Source organism: Hibiscus syriacus, unplaced genomic scaffold (assembly GCF_006381635.1).
Source record: "Hibiscus syriacus cultivar Baekdansim isolate YM2019G1 unplaced genomic scaffold, ASM638163v2 tig00110332_pilon, whole genome shotgun sequence".
NCBI classification, from domain to species: Eukaryota; Viridiplantae; Streptophyta; class Magnoliopsida; order Malvales; family Malvaceae; genus Hibiscus; species Hibiscus syriacus.
In genome coordinates, this window is record NW_024062688.1 from 1,910,196 (window position 1) to 1,925,279 (window position 15,084).

General features: G+C 31.9%; 1 pseudogene; it reads left to right on the plus strand.

Annotated features, from left to right (window-relative positions):
* Positions 1–10,692: 10,692 nt before the first annotated feature.
* LOC120119230 lies at positions 10,693–13,995 on the plus strand (annotated as a pseudogene).
* Positions 13,996–15,084: the final 1,089 nt, after the last annotated feature.

Genomic DNA, 15,084 nt, shown 5'->3' on the forward strand with positions numbered 1-15,084 from the left:
AAAAGCTTCTACCAAAATTTTAATTGCCAATTCACCCCCTCTTGGCCATATTCGTCAATCGATTAACTCAACAATTGGTATCAGAGCCTAACTCATTTGAAGGTTTAATCGCCTCTTGAGTCGATTCGGGAAGAGTTACATCGATAATCAAAGTCATCAATGGCCTCTACTTCAAACTTCGACTCCGGTCTCGATTCGATGCCCGTCAACAAGCCTCATTTCTTCAATGGGGCTAACTATGCCTATTGGAAAAATAGGATGATGTACTTCATTCAAGCAAGTGACATGAGAGCATGAAATGTCGTAGAAGAAAGATACTTCAAGCCTCTCACTCATCCAAGATTATGGAGTGAAGAAGAGACAAAAATGTTCCAGTTGTGCTCTTGGACCAGATGAATACGGAAAAGTTTCATCTTGTATAACCGCCAAAGAAATATGGGACAAACTTCAAGTCACTCATGAAGGTACCGATGAGGTAAAGAAATCTAAAATTAGTATTCTAACGCATAGCTATGAAAATTTCAGGATGAAACCAAATGAAGATATAAAAGCTATGACGGATAGATTCTCAACGATTGTCAATGGTCTCAAATCATATGAAGAGATCATTTCAAATGAAAAGCTTGTGAGGAAGTTAGTTTACTCCCTTCCAAAATCATGGCAATCAAAGAAGACGGCAATCATCGAGTCTAAGGATCTAACGTCCTTAACTCTTGAAGAACTAATCGGTTCACTCCTCACTCATGAAATGATGCTTGAAGATGAGGTGGACCTCAATAAGATTGAAGAGACACCAAAGTATAAGGAGAAGAAGAAAAACACTGGAGTTGCTCTCAAATCCACAAAAGATGAGAGTGATTCGGATGAAGATGATGATGATGAGGAAATGACATTGTTTGCCAAACGGTTCAGAAAAATGATGAGACATTACCGAGGGAGAAAATTCAAACAAAATGAAGGCCTAAAAAATGAACCAAAAGAGAAGGACCCGATCATTTGCTATGAATGCATAAAGTCGGGGCATGTCAAATATGATTGCCCATAATTGAAGAGAAAGGGTCAATCAAAGAATAAGCACAAGGCTCATGTGGCTACATGAAGTGATGAAGAAGGTTCCGATGAAGAAGAACAAGAAGTAGCAAACTTGTGCTTGATGGCATTCGGGGAAGATTCTAAGGTAACCTCTAACTCATCTGATTTTGATGATATATCCTATGATGAGCTATTAGAGGAATATAATGGGTTGGCTTCGGATTATGAGAAATTGTTTTTAAAATATAAAAATGATGTTTCAAAATTGAAAAATGAAAATAAACTCATATCCAAAACCAATAACGATCTTGAAAGTAAAATCAAAGATTTGCAAATAAAACTAGAAGAGTTTGAAAAGAAAAATTTGGATTTGCAAAATTTACTTTCAAAGGTCAATGATGATCATCAAAAGAAAATTGATGATCTTAAAGCTTCTTTTGATAAAGTTGGAACAAAACGTTTTGAAAATGGAGGAAATTCAAAATCCAACTTTGTTAGAAAAAGTTTTAAAAACTACAATCATAGAGGTCCCCAAAGAACCTCTAATGAAAAAATTGTTAGAAGTATATGGGTTCCTAAAGAGCTCATTACTACTAAAGATAAGGATATCCTACACAAATGGATACCTAAGGGGACTAGGATTTTGGAAACTAATGAATATGGACCCAAAAGAATTTGGGTACCAAAAATTAGAAATTAATCTATGTTTGTAGGAAAAGGAGCATTGCTACAAGGCATGGGAAACAAATCCAAATTCATGGTACCTTGATAGTAGATGCTCAAGATACATGACCGGAGACAAAAACCGGTTCATTAAGCTTAACGCCAAAGAATGAGGAGAAGTGACTTTTGGTGATGATTCAAAAGGTCACATTGAAGGTATTGGTACTATTGGTAATACCTCTTTCGTACAAATTAAGAATGTTTTACATGTGAATGGATTAAAGCTTAATCTATTGAGTATTAGTCAATTTTGTGATAAGGGATTCAATGTCATGTTTGATATTAATGGTTGTAAAGTCATTGACATTGCATCTAATAAGATTATGCTTGTTGGTCATAGAATAAGAAACATATACATGGTGCATTTAGATTCTTTTGATATGACTAATTTGTGCCTAGTTGCTAAGGATGAACATGATAGTTGGTTATGGCATAGGAGACTAGGATATGCTAGTATGAGTGTTTTGCAACGGCTAATTCAAGGTGATTTAGTTCGAGGGTTGCCTAAGCTTAAATTTGATAATAATAAAATATGTGATGCTTGTGCTAAAGGAAAACAAAAGCGAGTTTCTTTTAAATCCATTAATGACGTATCAACTAGTAGAGTATTACAATTGATCCATATAGATCTTTTTGGGCCAACTAGGACTACTAGCTTGGGTGGAAAACAATATGCATTTGTCTTGGTAGATGACTATTCTAGATATACTTGGGTTCTATTCTTAAGTACTAAAGATGAAGCATTAGAAAATTTCATCACATTTTCAAAAGTAATCCAAAACGAAAAAGGTTACTCTATCACTAGTGTTAGAAGTGATCATGGCACTGAATTTGAAAATCTTGGATTTAATGAGTTTTGTAATTCTAATGGTATTAGCCATAATTTTTCAACACCTAGAACCCCTCAACAAAATGGAGTTGTTGAGAGGAAAAATCGAACTTTAGAAGAAATGGCTAGAACCATGCTTTGTGAAAATAATTTGCCAAAATATTTTTGGGCGGAAGCCACAAATACCGCTTGTTATGTTGTAAATCGAGTAATGATTAGGCTAATTTTAAAGAAAAATCCATATGAAATTTTCAAAAATAAAAGACCTAACATTAGCTATTTTCATCCTTTTGGATGTAAATGATTTGTTTTAAATAACGGTAAAGAAAACCTTGACAAATTTGATGCTAAAAGTTATGAAGGAATTTTTTTGGGTTATTCCTTAAATTCTAAAGCTTATCGAGTATTTAATAAAAGAACTTTAGTTGTAGAAGAGTCTATACATGTTGTTTTCGATGATAATCCCGTTCCGAGGAAGGATTCTTGTGTGAATGATGATGTAGGTATTATAAATACAAATGAAGTTAGACATGACGTTGAAGAACCATCATCAAAGGAAGAAACAAAAGATGAGGTAACTCATGATCCTCTTGAGAATCCAACCATTGAAGAAAAGGAAGTATCTTATCCAAGAGAGTACAACTATGTCAAGGATGGTGAGATTATAGGTGATCCATCCAAAGGGGTAACAACTCGATCTTCTTTTAGAAATATTTGTAATTATGTTGCATTTATTTCATGCATAGAGCCTAAGAATATTAAAGAAGCATTAAAAGATGAACAGTAGATTATGGCTATAAAAGAAGAATTAAATCAATTTGAGAGAAGTAAAGTATGGACATTAGTTGAAAGACCTAGTAATAAATCTACTGTAGGTACTAGATGGGTATTTAGGAACAAGCTTGATGAGAGTGGTAATATAGTGAGAAACAAGGCTAGACTTGTTGCTCAAGGGTATACTCAAGAAGAGGGCATAGACTATGATGAAACATACGCTCCCGTAGCTAGGATGGAAGCAATTAGAATGTTATTAGCATTTGCATGTTTTCATGAATTTAAATTATATCAAATTGATGTTAAAAGTGCATTTTAAATGGTTTTATAAAGGAAGAAGTGTATGTGGAACAACCTCCAGGTTTTGAAGATTCAAAATTTCCGGATCATGTTCTTAAATTAACAAAAGCACTTTATGGTTTAAAACAAGCTCCTAGAGCTTGGTATGAAAGATTGCCAAATTTTTTAATTGAAAAAGGTTTTTCAAAAGGGAAGGTTGACACTACATTGTTTTTAAAGCATAAAGGTAAAGATTTATTAGTAGTTCAAATTTATGTTGATGATATATGGCATCTTCATCAATCAAGCTAAGTACGTCAAAGATATGCTCAAAAAGTTTGGACTGGAAAATGGCAAACCTCACGACACTCCAATGAGCTCTTCAACAAAGCTTGACTTAGATGAAGGAGGTAAATGTGTAGATGTTAAATTATATAGGTCAATGATTGGCTCTTTACTTTATCTAACTGCAAGTAGACCGGACATTATGTTTAGTGTTTGCTTATGTGCTAGATTTCAATCATGTCCTAAGGAATCACATTTACTAGCTGTTAAGAGAATCTTTAGATACCTTAAGGGCACTCCTAGTTTAGGACTTTGGTATCCTAGAGACTCTAGCTTTAGCTTGCATGCCTTTTTTGATGCAGATTATGGAGGAAGCAAATTAGATAGGAAAAGCACCTCCGGTACTTACCAATTCCTTGGAAATATGCTGATTTCTTGGTTTTCAAATAAACAAAATTGTGTTGCATTATCTACCACTGAAGCCGAATACATTTTAGCTGGTAGTTGTTGTGCACAAGTTTTATGGATGAAACAATAACTTTTTGATTATGGAATTAAAGTAGGTACCATTCCTATCAAGTGTGACAATACTAGTGCTATTTGTCTCACTAAAAATCCCATCCAACACTCTAGAACTAAGCACATTGAAATAAGACATCACTTCATTAGAGACCATGTCACTAAGGAAGATGTAGTTCTAGAATTTGTTGATACTTTGCACCAATTAGTGGATATCTTTACAAAACCTTTAGACAAAGAAAGATTTTGGACACTTAGGAGAGAATTAGGTTTGACCAACCTATCTTCACTTAGTGTTTAAAATAATTTTAGCACTTTTAAGACTAAATGAAAAATGCTTAGAATAGTAATTTTTGATTGCATTCATTGCTATTAGTTAGGGGGAGTTTATGATTCTTGATGAAAATTAACTTTATGTTCAAATATAGTTTAAATATTAAATTGATTGTTTGAATGTGATTAATTTTCAATATATGAGTTGCCAATACCACTAGAGAAAATTAATTTAGCATTTTGTGTGTTTAAAATCGGATTTTAGCATTTTGGTGCAGAGGGAATCGATAATCCCATGAGGGAACCGATTCCCCCTTTGAAGGGGAACCGATTCCCCCTAGGGGAATCGATACCCCCCTGGGGTTCTGGTTTTATCGGGCAAAACCATTGTTTTTGCCTCAAATCCTCTCTTCTCTGCACGCCGTTTTTCCCCTCCATTCTCTTAAATATCCACTTTGCTTCAAAACAACGTTTTTAATCAGAATTCTCTTCAAATATCATCTTCTAAACCTGCTAGCATCATTAAAATCGTGCAAACAACATCAAAATCCACTCAATCTCATCTTTCAAGGTAAATTTTTCTAAATTTCATAAAAAACCCAAGAATTTTTCAAAAATTTTGATTGTTTAATTAGTTTTAGATAGAAATAGTGATCAGACATTGATTGTTTAATGATTAGAAACTAGATATTACAACTAATTTCATAAAAAACCCAAGAATTTTTCAAAAAATTTGAAATTTTCGAAATAAACAAATTTCTTTTTCAAATTATTGTGTTTTAATTGAATTATGTTGTTGTTATGAAAACTATACATATATTGTTTTTCAAAACCTTATTTTTCACTAGTTTTCAAAAACTTTGCCTATTAGGATTGATTTAGAGAACCTTGAAATATTGAGGACTCAATTGAGTTTTGGGATTGATTGAATTGCATACATGTGTTTTCTAAATTGCAGGTTATCCATTCTATTCCGATTTCCTAAACCATGTCAAATCCTAAACGTGTTAGGTCATCATCTAGTCGCTCAAACTGTCAATCTAACCCACCTCCAAATCTTCCTCCTATTCCTGAAATTCCAATTCCTAATCCTAATCCTATTGATCCTAATATGACTATCCAAAACTCGTGCTTCAATCATCATGGTCCTAGAAATAATTGTTTTTGGTATTATCAATACTTTGACTCTTACAAAATTAGAGAAGAATGTATCTCTTCTCGTCAAGCTATGTTAGATATCAATTTTAGATATATTCCTCTTTTACAAGAGTGGAAATTTGATAAACTTTGTGACCTTGAACCTATAGTTTACCATCAACTTGTTCACATCTTTTATTCTAATGCCGTTTGTGTCAAAAACCGAGCTCAAACTGAAACCATAGAAGTTCGTTCCTACCTCCTAGGATAATTCTTACATATTAACTCGGCTTACATAGTCAAAGCATTATGATTAGATAATGATGGTATATCAAATGAAAAACAGGTTTTAGGTTCTCGTTATAAAAGAAGAGATAGTGCGAGTGTCTTAGACCTTCATGATCGTTTTCTTCATCTAATGATTTCTTGGTGGTTTCGACCATCCGGAGGTCGTTACTCTACTCTTCGTGCTTTAGATCTTTGGTGGTTACATTGTTTCCAAAACAGTATTAAAATAAATCTTCCTGAGATTATTTTTGCTGAAATCGTTGAAATCGTAAACTTAGTGCCAAATAAAAAACTTTGTTCCTCTCTAGTTTATGGTTGCATTCTAAGTAATCTATTTTCTAAAGCTGGGCTTAGAGTAGGTCTAGATGTCGTATTTCCTTTAAAGAAACAAATTAATCTTCTTTCCTTAACGAGAACGGGATGAATAAAGGATAAGGAAACCGGTGAATGGGTTCGATCTTCTGAAAATACTCCGGGAGCTAGTTCTTCACGAGCTCCACCAGAAGGTGACGATGATCCCGAGCTTGAACAATTAATGCAAAACATCGATGAAGGCGAAGATGAGCCTGAGCAGCCCGATGAGCAGCCCGAGGAGCAAGCACAACAAACGAATCAAATGCCTCCATATTTTCAATCTTTTATGGAGACATTCGATTTCCGATATGCTACTATAGATTCGCGCTTTTCTTCTATAGAGTCTCATTTATCCACAATGGGAGCTCAACAATTGGAATTTCTTCAGGAGATGTGTGCAAACAATAAAGCAACCAACGCTCGTATTAATGAACTCATTCATGAGATGGCCGCTATGCGAGCTCGTTTTCCTCCTCCCGATCCTCTTACGGATGCCTAATTCTGTGTTTTGTTTTAGTACTTTGAACTTAAAACTTATTGTTTAAACATTTTGAATGTTTTTGGATTGTTTTCTTTTTTTTGTTTGATGGATTATGGATGTTTGAACTTATATGTTTGGTGTGATTAAATTTCTTCATAATTTAATCATTTACATCATGTTAGATATATGACCAATTTTACCATGTCACATTGTTTATGAATATTGATTATGAAACTAATGGCTAACGTTTCTCTTGATTGTGATCTTAGCAGCCTACACTATATATATAATCAATTGGCTAAATGATTTTTAATCCTTGTTTAAAATCTTTTCCGGATCTTTTTGATTTAACAAAAAGGGGGAGAAATGTTAAAAGCATTTTAAAGAGTGTTAAAGTAAGGGGGAGTAGTATTTTCAAAATCAAAATTCTTTTTGAAATTAGAAAATCTTAAAATGTTTTGTTATATCAAAAAGGGGGAGATTGTTGAAAACATTTTGATGTTTCGATATAACAAATTAAATTAAAAGAATTTTAATTTTGAAAATGATTTTTCTAAAGCATATTCGATATATTAAATCGAATATCAAAATATTACTCAAAGTATTTTAAAGTTCATTTTAAATCCTTACTCAAGTGTAAAATTAAGTTTTAATCTTAAAATAATTTCAAAACGATTTTACAAAATATTTCGAACCATTTCAAAAGCCAAAAATTTCAGATTGCTCTGAGGGAACCGATTCCCCCTCAAGGGGGTACCAATTCCCCCTGAATGGTTTAGCTCCGAGAATTCCAGTATGCTCGGAGGGAACCGATTCCCCCCAGGGGGTACCGATTCCCCCCACTGTTCAACGGTCGAAATATTTGAATTTTACACTTAATGAACCGATTCCCCATTAGGGGTATCGATTACCCCCACGCTCCAAGCAAAAATATTAATTGTTTTCACACTTAAACGGCTCCAAAAACTTCATTAATGATCCCCAACGTTCAGAAGTGATTCAAGGTGTATTTAATCAAGCTTATAAGCCATTGATCAACAACAAGAAACATCAATCAACTAGAATCAAGAGAGAATCAAAGAGAAAGCATCAAACCTCAAGTTTGAGCATTTCAAGCCTATTTTTCATTCAATATTCATTTTGCTTTCAAGAACACTTATTGTGCTCAATTGTATTCATTCTTGAGTGTTCTTTTCTTTGTTCTAGAATTGTGCAAACAATCTACCTTGTGAGGATTTTCTTGTAAGTTTGCACATTTGTATTGTTCTCTTTGGGAGAGAGTGTTCTCAAGAATTTGGGGTATAATTCTTGAGGGTTTGTAAGGTTACTCTTTGTCCTCAAAAGAAAGACAAATTAGTGAATTTGTGGAAAATCCTTAGTGTGGATAGCTAAGGTAGTGGACGTAGACTTTGGTTGAGAAAGTCGAACCACTCTAAATCGCTGTGCAAATTTCTTTGAATTTTCTGCAAAAGCTTCCACCAAAATTTTAATTGCCAATTCACCCCCTCTTGGCCATATTCGTCAATCGATTAACTCAACAATTCTTTCTATGCTTTCCGATAAGAAGAGCAATACCACCGGCAATCCACTCCGATTTCGGGTGTACGGAATTCGGAGCGACCGTGTTAACATCGGGGGACGGTCCGTCTACTGCAACGATTACACACATCGGGGCGAATTCGTTTCTAAAGCAGTGGTTATACCACGACACGGTTTACGAATTTGTTCCTTTTAATTACTGTTTATATTTCCAGTCAGTGCTAACGGTGTAGTTTTGCAGTTCATATATCCAACAATTTTAACCCAAACTTTCAAATGTACCATTAGTTGAACTGAAAGTCTGAAATATTGGATTTAAATACAATTTAAGACTACTGAATTATAAATGGAGCAAATTGATCCCTTAAACAAATAATTTAAATTTTAAAATGATTCAAAAATATATTTCCCAAATTGAATAAATAAAAATGATTTATCACAGCATTAAATTTTTATCGGTATATGAAAACTTTTTTTGTTGATAAATATGAGTTGAGTATCTATTTAATGATAACTATGAACTTCTTGATATTGAACGCTCAAACCCTTGACATTCATATAATTCGAACCAGAGTCTTCAAAGAATAACAACAATTTTTTTACTAGCATATGAAAAACTGTACCATTGTGACTGGATAAATTTTTAAAATTTAAAAGATTAAATTTTTTTATATAAAGTTCAAAATGATAATTAAAATATTTTAAAATTTTAAAATCATTAAGAAATACTTTAAATTCAATAACAATTACCAAAATTTTGACTATAATTATTAAGAAATTATAAAAAGGAAAACTAATAAAATTTAAAAGTATTATTTAAATCCAAAAAATATAACATTTGAAAAAAATTACAAACATTTAAAATATTCCAAAAACTAGTATACATTTTAAAATTTAATATCAATTGTTAGAAAGCACATACAATAACATTCAAATTAATATAAAAAATAAAATAAAAAGTTAGATGTAAAAACATAATTTGTCCAAAAATCATTATGATGAACTAAAATATTAAAAACAAAATTTAGTTAAAAGATCTTCATCATAACATGTTTTCTACATGCATGAGATAATATATATCATATAACATTCATGCTCAACACCTAGGGTTGTATTTGGGCCTAGGTAAGAGGGACACTTACCCAGAACCCATAATTTTTATAATGTACTATATCGAGTCACACGGTGGACAATTCATAATTCTGACTATCAAATGTCTTCCACGGAAGCTTCTCTCAACCCGTTGGGGGCAGCCTACTACCTTACCTCCCCTTCACCTCATTACATATGGGAATAGGGTCAGCTAATTTGTAAAAGTATGTTTTTTATTAGTTATAGGGTCCAATCATGTTATTAAGGATTTAATTTTTCTTCGATATTTATTATAATGAGATATTTTTCTAATATTTATTATTAAAGGCCCACTTTTATAATTGATATGTTTTTATAATATTTGTATAGTGTCCAATTTTTTTGCTAATATTTTTTTAACATTTGTTATTAAAGACCTAGTTTTTTAGAATACTTATTTTCAGGGCCCAATTTTTTCAATATTTGTTATTAGGGGCATACTTTTAAAATTCAATTTCTTTTCTAATAATTATTTGTTATTATTAGTCTATTTTTTTAGTACTTTTATTAGAGGTCCAATTAATTTCATTTTTAAAAACACAAAATCATTTTTTAAAATTTCATTTTGTTTTTCAAAATTCATTTTTTCTTTTAAAATAAAATAAAATCATTTTCATTTTTAATTTTAATTTAGAATTCAATTTTTTATAATACCATAAAAATCTAAAAACAAATTAAGATAAATAATAATTAAGTCTTGAATTAATTGAAATTTTGTTAGGTTTAAACTGCAAACAAGTAAAGTTATCAAATCTATTTTATCACATTGAATTCTCTTGTTTTCTGTTATTTCTCAAATTTATGTTCTTCTAACTTGAAATCTAGTTAGATTATCAATAAATTTTTGCTTTGATCTATTTGAAAATAATAATTAAATCGTATAAATATACTTAATTTGATTCGATTTAATTTTTTAAATTAAATTTAATTGAAAAAATAAAGTAAAATTTAAATAATAGATTTAAACCCTTCAATCCAAATAACTCGAAAGTTCTCGCTGAACGTGTTTAATATGAATTAGAGTTGTGCAAGTGGGCCAACAAAGGAAATGGGGGTGTATTGTGGGATAGGTTTTGAAGGTGGAGGCCCATATTATACTAGAAAGGTTGTGAAAACCTAATTTATTAGAGATGGAAATACACGTTTTGGTCAAAATTGGGGAGTGAGGATATCGCCTTGTACAAGGAGAATTCAATTCCCCAAATTCAATGTATCAAAACCTTTTTCAATCCCAATTGTTCTTTGCCTTCCTTCAATCCCAATTGAATGTTGCATGTGTACAACCCGTAATTCTCCGACTTCTAATATATACTATCAACAACCCAAAATATTTTTCTTTTTAATTATATTGTAATATTGACATTAAAGAGACAAAATTGTACTTTACATTTGATTAATTCAAATTTTAATTTTAGTTATTCTGATGTGCTTAATAATCTAAAATTAAATCTTATTATTATAAAATAAATTTATTAACATTATATGATTATAACGATTTGTTAGTTGGTTTAACATGTTAAAGGTGCTAGATCATTTGAATAACGTTATTTAAATTTTAGTGTTCGGAATAAAGTTATTTGGATCGAGAATCATCCCGTAATAAAATTTAATCATATCTAAATGTAAATTAATTGATCAACAAATTAGATATTCAATAATTATAAAAAATTATATGTTTTATGTAACTAAAAACTAAAAGTTTTTTTTTATTTAGAAATTTTGTATTGTAATTGGAAGCACGCATACAAAACATGACATAAACATTTATAAAAGATTAAACGTTTATATTATTATATATTTTAATAATTAAAATAAATAATATATTTTAATTTCTTGAGATAGGTCAATTTAGAGAGAATAAATTTGATGGTAAAACAACTAGAGGATGGTTGATTCAATTGAAATGTAGTTTGGTGAAATAAGCATAAGGGTTGGTTTATTTATTTTATTACATTCTTAAGGTAATAATAATAAAGTAAAAGGGAAAGCAATTAATTTATTCTGTTTGTTCTTTTTGTGGGTTATTTCTTTTTCATTCAAGTATTAAAGTATTTTTTAATCAAAATAAGTATCTACAATTATTTTTTTACGTAAATAAGTATCTAAAATATTTTTTTTGTCAAAATAGGTACCTAAAATATACATATTTTTTATCTAAATAATTAAAGTATTCTTTAATTAATGTCACATATAAACTTTTTTAGAACTTAGATGAAAAGATATCTATTTTGACATAAAATACCTATTTTGAATAAAAAATAACTTTAAATATTTACTTTGACCAACAAATACTTTAGGTACTTAAATGAAAAACTAAGTATACTTCAGATTCTTGATTGTGATATAAGACAAAATAAAATTTTGGTTAAATGACGCTATTAAAAGTTTTTCTTTTAAAATGTAATTTGTATGTGTTTGATCTAACTTAACTCTCAAAGGTCAATGGTGTGTGGATTCTAAATTTTTATAACCAAATGTTTTTGTTAAAAAAGAAATAATGTTATATCTAGAGTTTCTAGACATGAGTAGATATTTTCATAAGACGAATATTGTTAATATATTATGGAAATTTTGAATAAATTTTATATTATAATTAATGCATATTATTGAAAGAATAAAAATATTATATCACGTGGCCCTTGCTCTAGTTTCACCAATGAACATGACCCCCTTCCCATTTCAGCTTGAATATAAGTAACGCTTGGGCAGCATTGCATTGTCTTTTCATTTTGGGTAAACTACACCAATGGTCACTGATGTTTGGGTAAGTTTTCGTTTTCATCACTAATGTTTCAAAAGTTACAAATAGGTCACTAACGTTATCGTTTGTGACAAAATGGTCACTGGCAGTTAATAGCCGTTAAGAGGCGTGACGAAAAATACAGCTGGATCGTTATCTGCTGAGGTGGATCGTTGACCGCCATTTTGACTGACTCTTCTTCTTTAACCCATTCCCTATCTTCTTTTTCTTCACTTTTCTTTTTCTTTATTTCTCTTCACGTTTCTTCACTTTCTTTCTCTTCATTTTTCTTCACTTTTCTTCTTTCGCATCGAATCAAAAAGCTGAAAATTGAAACGACTTTAATTTTGGTATTAAATGAACAATGGAGCTCTGTTCATAATTTGAGGTGCATGTTAAATTTTGGGATTAGTGCTGATATGTTTACTGCTATTCCTGCTATTTCCTTTATGTGATGAGAAACGGTTTAGGCTATCAAGTGTTTTCATAATTCTTTTATTGATATGTATTATGAATGCGATTGTTTAACCTATGCTAGAAAGGTTTTTGGAAATTTAGCAGAGAAAACTGTGGCTTCATGGAGCTCAATGATCAAAGGATGGGTAAACCATGACCAGAATTATGATGCTATTTCTCTTTTCTCCTTGATGAAAACAGATGGAGTTAAAGCAGAATTCATTATAGTTATCAACTTCTTGCCTGCATGTGTAAATATAGGGGCCCTAGAACAAGTTAAAGCCCTTCATGGATGCTCATTGAAGCTAGGTCTGAATTTGCTGTCATCGGTTAATTCTGCAATTCTTATCGGTTATGCGAAATGTGGATGCATAGTTTTGGCCAGAAAGCTTTTTGATGAAGAGGGAAATGATATCAAGGATATCGTAACATGGAATTCGATAATCGGTGCTAATGTTAAGCATGGAGATTGGTCACAATGTTTCAAGTTGTATAACCGGATGAAACAGTTGAATCATGAAACTGGATCAAGTTATTTTTCTTGGCTTACTGACTGCTTGTGTCAATTCAGGGCTTGTTAAAGAAGGTCGAGTATTTTTTTAAGGAGATGAGGGAAATCTATGGTTGCCAACCCAACCAAGAACACTATGCCTGCATGGTGGATTTACTAGGGCGCGCCGGACGTATTGATGTAGCGAGAGAACTTATCGACGAAATGCCATTCAAACCTGATACTCGAGTGTGGGGGCCCTTGTTGAGTGCATGTAAACTGCACTCAGAAACCAAGTTAGCAGAATCTGCAGCCGAGAAACTATTAACAATGGAACCTGAAAATGCTGGAAATTATGTTTTACTATCGAACATGTATGCAGCCGCAGGGAAGTGGGACAAATTTGCTAAAATGAGGAGACTTCTTAAAGAGAAAGGGCTAAAGAAAGTCCCCGGATGTAGTTGGATACAACTAAATGGACATGTACACGAGTTTCTTGTTGCTGATAAATCTCATCCAAAAGCAAATGAGATATATGCTTTACTTGGAATCCTGGAGTTTTCAATCAAGGAGGCCAGAGAATACAACTGCAGGGAAAGTATCCCAAATGCTCATTTCATTCATTGGTGAATCCACAATAGATTTTAGCTAGTTCTGATCACTTGATTAACCTTTAACATGTTGAACGAAAATTTTGGTATTAAATGAACAATGAACAAAAGTGAAGAGAAAGAAAGTGAAGAAAAGTGAAGAGAAAGAAAGAAGAAGAAAAGTGAAGAAAAAGAAGACGGGGAATGAGTTGAAGAAGAAGAAGAGCCAGTCAAAATGGCGGTCAACGATCCACCTCAGCAGATAACAGTTCAACTGTATTTTTTGTCACGCCTCTTAACGGCCAGTGATCATTTTGTCACAAACGATAACGTTAGTGACCTATTTGTAACTTTTGAAACATTAGTGGTGAAAACGAAAACTTACCTAAACATTAGTGACTATTAGCGTAGTTTACCTTTTAATTTTTAGTCTTGCAAGAGGAAACTTACCTAAACGCTCCATCGGCGCTGGTAGCAAACCACTTTCCGTCGCCTTTCTTCACTACAATTTACTGGTTGGCTGGCTGTCCCTTTTTCCCATATGTATGGAGTAAGGGGGAGGTAAGATAGTAGGCTACTCCCAACACTAGGTTGAGAGCAACTTCCGTAAGAGACCTCCGAATTATGAAATGCCCTCTGTGGGACTCGATCCCACGACCTCAAGGTTAAGAACCTTGTGCTCTACCAACTGAGCTGGATGGTCATTTCCTTCACTACAATTTAAAATATCCGAAACACTGGAATATTTTTGCTTTAAATTCTGTTTTGCTTGCTTAGTAATATAAAGAGAACGAAATTATTATTGTGTTCCTTCTCACCTTTTAAGTTTTTACAGTTTTTTAAGCAATTATTAGGTCCCTTAAACCTTTATAAATTTGCTTATTGTTAAAAAATTTTAAGTCATTTTCTATCATAAAATTCTTCGTCCGTCCTAACTACTAACTAATAATATAATAATAGATTTGTTTAGTGGACTGAATCCGATCTAGAACGACAATTATTATATTGTTTGATGTTGTTTTCATACATATATATTAGTCTAGGGTAATTGTAGCATATGGTCACAATCTCTCTTAGGTATTGCTAGTGTACATACTTAGGGTGCGTTTGGTTCACAGAATGTAAGATTAACTTTGAGAATAAAATTATCAGAATATAATATTA